Genomic DNA, 6,425 nt, shown 5'->3' with positions numbered 1-6,425 from the left:
GTGAAGGTACAGAGTTATGGTTAAGGGTTTAAGGTTAGGGGGTTAAGGAGTTGAGGTTAGGGGGTTAAGGTCAGGGGTTAAGGTAATGTGGTTAAAGTAAGGAGTTAAGGTTAGGGAGGTTAAGGTAAGGCGTTAAGGTTTGGGGTTTAAGGTTAGAGGGTTACGGTAAGGAGTTAAGGTTAGGGAGGTTAAGGTAAGGCGTTAAGGTTTGGGGTTTAAGGTTAGAGGGTTACGGTAAGGAGTTAAGGTTAGGGGTTAAGGTATGGAGTTAAGGTTAGGGGTTAAGGTAACACGATAATAAGAATATAAAGAAAATGAATTAACAGAAGCACCAACGATCCCAGGTTCCCTTCCTTAAAGGGCCCGGGTAGGTGACTGACAGTGTGACGCACAGTGTGTGCTGACACAGCGTATATCTAAGATTTGTACTCGTATTGGTCATATACCGACTCCTTTTACTTGAGCAGCGCACCGCACATATTGTAACTAAAGTAATAATAGCTCTGTAATCCTCGAAGATCATCAGGGCCCCTCCTCGTCGGAAGCGTAAATTCAGACTATCGAGTTCAACCTATGCTACATTTAGACGACAGATACTTTATCCTATATCCGTACTTCCATTGCACAGTATCTTCAGGGTAACGAATACACCTTTCCCCCGCCACTAGCTACTTGCAGCAAAGCTGTAGGAGATAGACACTGATTGGTGTCTTTAGTGTTGATTCCAGGCACAGCATATACTGGATCACTTCGCTCACCGTCTTGTCTTCCAATATCTAGTGTGACACTCAATGTGCCCAGAGGATATAGAGGACAAATGTGGTGCAAATACCGCTACAAAAATTTATTTTAAAAACATATAACACAAGACACCACAAGGTATCACACTCACATTTAAAATGTGATGGTAGGACCATCTACAACAGGCCGTCCACTGCTTGTAAGTGTTGAGCTGCATGCACTGGTAGCTGGGCTCGGGATCCTTTCCTCCCTCCTTCTCGCGGCCGCGACTCTAATGAGATTCCTCCCTCCTGATGTAAACACTGCCAGGCTGCTGCTCTCTTCCCACATGCACGGAGTGACGTCACCAATAAGCTTCACCCTACGCGTTTTGTAACTATCGCGTTACTTCATCAGGGGCATCATTTTGTCCTAAGGCTGCCATCCCACAATTCTAACTTTTAACAGTTGTAAATTGGGATTATATCACATACGATTAGTTTGTTTTGTTAATTACATTTATCACATTGTAGTTTAGGTTGGGCACACAGTGTAGTATATTTTCTATATCCATACTTACAGTATATTGATCCAGAGGAAGGCAAATAAAAAGCACCAGTGACACATTATCCAATGATATCTCATAAGGGGAACAAGAAATTCCTTCCTGATTCCAAGAATTGGCAATCGGATTAATCCCTGGATCAACATCCTTCCCATATATACTTATTTGGTATATCCCTGTATACCTTTCCTTTCTAAAAAGATGTCCAACCTTTTTTGAAGATATCTATTGTATCTGCCATCACAGTCTCCATGGGTAATGAATTCCACATTTTAACTGCCCTTACTGTAAAGAACCCTTTCCTTTCTTACTGGTGAAATCTCCTTTCCTCCAACCTTAAGGGATGGCCCGAGTCCTTTGTACTGTCCTTGAAAGGAATAGTTCTTTTGAAAGATCCCTGTATTGTCCCGGAATATATTTGTATATAGTTATCACATCCCCTCTTAGATGCCTCTTTTCTAATGTAAATAAATCTAATCTAGCTAGCCTCTCCTCATAAATTAGAATGTCCATCCCCTTTATTAATATGGTGGCTCTTCTCTGCACTCTCTCCAGTTCCATAATGTCTTTTCTAAGGAGTGGTGCCCAAAAATTGTACTCCATATTCAAGGTGTGGTCTTACTAATGCTTTAAAAAGGGGCATAATTATGTTTACTTCCCTTCCATCCATTGCCCGTTTGATGCAAGATAAGATCTTGTTTGCCTTTGCAGCTACTGCATGACTTTGGGCACTCTTGCTAAGCCTGCTGTCTATAAGCACTCCTAAATCCTTCTCCATCAAGGATTCCCCCAATATGTCCCCATTTGATGTGTAAGTCGCCTGTTTGTTCTTGTTTCCCAAATGCATAACCTTACATGTATCTGTATTAAACCTCATCTGCCATTTACCTGCCCAAGTTTCTAGTCTATCCAAGACCTTCTGGAGAGAAATTACAGCCTGCTGTACATTTTTTGAAGACCCTACATCTGAACTATGGTTACAGTTTTCACTGAATCAAAAGAAAATATTTCATGACACACTCTTAAAAACAGAAGGGCAGAATGTTTCATTAATGGAAATAGCCGCATCCTTGGCTGATATGAAGTACCAGCTGACAAAATGTAAAGAAGCACAGTTTGTCGGCATGAAGGTGTCCGGGACGGCTGAAGCACTCGAAGACGAAGGTCAACTGATTTCTGGGACGTTCTACAAAACGGTCCATGTTTTCTTTCACACTGCATTGAACTATTTAGAAGAATGGACGAGAAACATCCGTTTTTCTACCATCTTTGAATGGATACTGAATGCAACTCCAACGTGGGAAGATGTTTTGAAATCAGTGAATTTAGTGGACAAATCCATGAAAATTGCAGTACATCAAGTGGCTTCTATTGAAGAAGAATCTCTCTTTACTGAAATTTCAGGGCCAAAGAAGTTCTTAGAAGAAGAGCTCCAGGTAGACGAGGGAAACGAGTTCTCAGACTGATAAATGGAAGGACATTTTCAAACATATTGATGTAAATGATATATCCCTTGTCAGTTCTTTTAGTTAATTGTTGAGTTTGCGTTTTGCTTACCAGGAACTGATATCCCTAATGAATGAGTCTTTCGTCTCTTCAGTTAATGTAGCCATGTATTATTATAACTGTGGCTTTTTCCATCTGAGTCGTGTAACAAAATAATTGTATTTAATTTGAGCTGTTCTCAAACTGACTGCAAAGTATTGCAATGCCTCCTTCAGTGGACACGTGTTATTGCTTAAAAAATAAGTGGTGGGGGTGGTGGTGATGACTGCGGTGACGATGGTGATGGTGGGGGTGGTGATGGTGATGGTGGTGATGATGGTGATGATGATGGTGGTGGTGGTGGTGGTGATGATGATGATGATGATGATGATGATGATGATGATGATGATGATATCGAACAAACAGGAATTATATAGTGACTTAATGATTCCACATAGAGGTTTATAGTTTTCACTACTACCAAATAAATGTTCGGCATGAAGGGTGGGTAGCCGTGTTGGTCCTTACTTCCATGTAGTAACAAAGGAGGGAGTATGTGGTATCAGGGTCGGCTGGGATGTTTGTGGGGCTCGGTGCAGGGATGGGCGCGGGGCCTCTTACCTTCTCCGGCGGCATCTCCTCGGCGTCCCGTCAATCATGACGCTACAACGTCAAATAGCATCGCGCTGCCATGACAACTTGATGTTGCGGTGCCATGGGGTGTCACGTTGTCATGGCAACACGACACCATAGGGTGTCCCTTTGTCATAGCAACGTGGTCATATGGTGTGCCATTGTCATGGCAACGTGACACCATTTGACGTCGCGGGGCCATAATGAGGGACCTTGCAGGAGGAGATGCCGCTGGAGAAGGTAAGAGAGTTACCCTGCGCTCTCCCCCGGAAATCGGTTTCATTGTTGTGTGGAAGAGCGCGGGCCTCTGTAACTGCAGGGCTCCGTGTGACGGCGCTGACATCAAGCTATCCCTGGGTGGTTTGATACCCTTTTTTAGACCAACAAGTCGTTGATCTGTTACAAGCTTTCGAACCTCTCAGGGTCAGGGTAGGACCCGATCAATGACTCTGAGAGGTTGGAAAGCTTGTTGGTCCAATAAAAGGTTTCATACGCCCTACTCCCTCTCCCTCCTGTGTTACTTCAAGTAAATGTTATGGATATACAAACGCTGCCATACTCTCCAGGACGGACATATCTTTGGCTACCCATCACAGCATGAATATGGGAGACCTGTATTGTGGAGGTCAGTCCTTGTCTGAAATGGTTCTTTGTGATGCAGGACACACATTTACACTGTTGTTAGAAGCACAAGAGGCAGAAAAAAACAGCCGGGGGACGGATCATATTTAAGTTTTAAACAGGACAGGAATGTCACCGGGGGAGTGGGGAAGGCTGCGGTCTCTGCTCCACTCCCCGGTCACCTTTACCTGTGGAATCCCAACGAATGTTGGGGAAATGGCATATAGAAGATCATTTTATTCTTTTAACGTCTTTCTGCTGCAAAAACAGCACCAACTGTACACACAGTTATCCAATGATCACATTCAGAGCAATGGGTTGTATCCCCTTTAATAAAACTGGTGGTTTAATTTTACACCATAATTAAGGACGACAGAAACAGATCTGGAGGTTGGACTGAACCTCTATTTCTTGGGTTGCCAACTCCAGTCCTCAAGGGCCACCAACACAGGTCAGGTTTTCAGGATACCCGTGAATTAGCGCAGGTGGCTCAATCAATGGCTTAGCCAAAGACCTGTTGGTGGCCCTTGAGGACTGGAGTTAGCTACCCCTGCTCTTTTGGAAGAAGATGCATCCATTGAATGCTGCTGGGACTGTTTTATACACTGTTTTTATTTGGTATTATAATTCTGTGTATACATATTTGTATGTAATAAAGGGATCCCCAGAGGGGAAGGAGAGAACAAAGCCCCTTACTCAGTGCACAGGTACTGAAGTAACACACAGTTGTAATAAGTAGATGAGCCAGGGGCTGGCAGCACATATATACAAAAACTCTGTGCTAGACAGGACATCCCCCAACAATACACATCACAAAAAATAAGATGTAACCAGTGTATATGTAAGGCTTTCTGTATGTTAATAATATAACCGTGGAAAGACATCTATATATGGGGGAAACACAGGGTGGAGTTAGTGTATAATGAGCCCTATAAGGCAGAGAGGTAGAATTCCATCACAGTCCGTGAAACTCCACACAATGTTAGCCGAAAAAATCAGATACTAATCCGGATCTTAGGTGGTTGAAAAGTCCAGGGACAGTCACCGAAATATAAGTCGGTTTCAGTGTCTTTGAGCGCATGCCAATCCTTCTGCATGAGTGCAGCACGAAATGATTAAAGTATGGCGGATCATCTCCTCTCGTAGCGCAGAGGCACCACCGGAGTCAACGGGCGACTGTAAACACGCAAGTGTTTTCAGGGAGCACGACAGTCGGATGGGGGGCACCTCAGCAGACTAAAGAACAGAACTACCCCGACGTACGTTTCGCTGAGTACGTAGCTTCTTCTTGGGGGTTCGATGAAGTATGTTCAGTCCGGTATTTAAACCGGAGGGGCTTGATACTGCACCAATTAGAAACAAGTGGGGAGGGGGTAGAGCAGCTGATCTGGGGTCTCCTGAGAAGATCTAATCACGGGAGGGATAATGCCAGAAATAAGATTACATAGTAAAAAACACGAGACAAGTCAAGCTATATGTAATTACTCAGGTTACCACTTATAAAAGTGGGACATACCAAAGTATCGTACTCTACACGTAAACCCATGCTAAATAACTCCATGTTGTAGTCTAGTTACATATAAATGCAAGTAACTTTTAGTTCCAATAATTAGACTTCATAGAGCAACAAATGTATCATGTTAGCTAAAAGACACAAAAAAATACAAAGAATACTGTACAAAAAAAATATGCTATTAGAGAGGGTTGGGGTTCCTTACAATGCATCTGATCTCAGACGTGCTATTGGAGAGGGTTGGGGTTCCTTACAATGCATCTGATCTCAGACACGCTATTAGAGAGGGTTGGGGTTCCTTACAATGCATCTGATCTCAGACACGCTATTAGAGAGGGTTGGGGTTCCTTACAATGCATCTGATCTCAGAGGTGCTATTAGAGAGAGTTGGGGTTCCTTGCAATGCATCTGATCTCAGATGCGCTATTAGAGAGGGTTGGGGTTCCTTACATTGCATCTGATCTCAGACACACTATTAGAGGGGGTTGGGGTTCCTTACAATGCATCTGATCTCAGACGTGTTATTAGAGAGGGTTGGGGTTCCTTACAATGCATCTGATTTCAAATGCGCTATTAGAGAGTGTTGGGGTTCCTTACAATTCATCTGATCTCAAATGCGCTATTAGAGAGGGTTGGGGTTCCTTACAATGCATCTAATCTCAGGCACGCTATTAGAGAAAGTTGGGGTTCCTTACAATGCATATGATCTATGACACACTATTAGAGAGGGTTGAGTTTTCTTACAATGCACCTGATCTCAGACACGCTATTATAGAGGGTTGGGGTTCGTTACAATGCATCTGATCTCAGACACGCTATTAGAGAGGGTCGGGGTTCCTTACAATGCATCTGATCTTAGACACGCTGTTAGAGAGGGTCGGGGTTCCT

The sequence above is a fragment of the Ascaphus truei genome, chromosome 4 (assembly GCF_040206685.1).
Source record: "Ascaphus truei isolate aAscTru1 chromosome 4, aAscTru1.hap1, whole genome shotgun sequence".
NCBI lineage: Eukaryota > Metazoa > Chordata > Amphibia > Anura > Ascaphidae > Ascaphus > Ascaphus truei.
The sequence above is the reverse complement of the archived record's forward strand: the minus strand, read 5'-3'. Positions refer to the sequence as shown.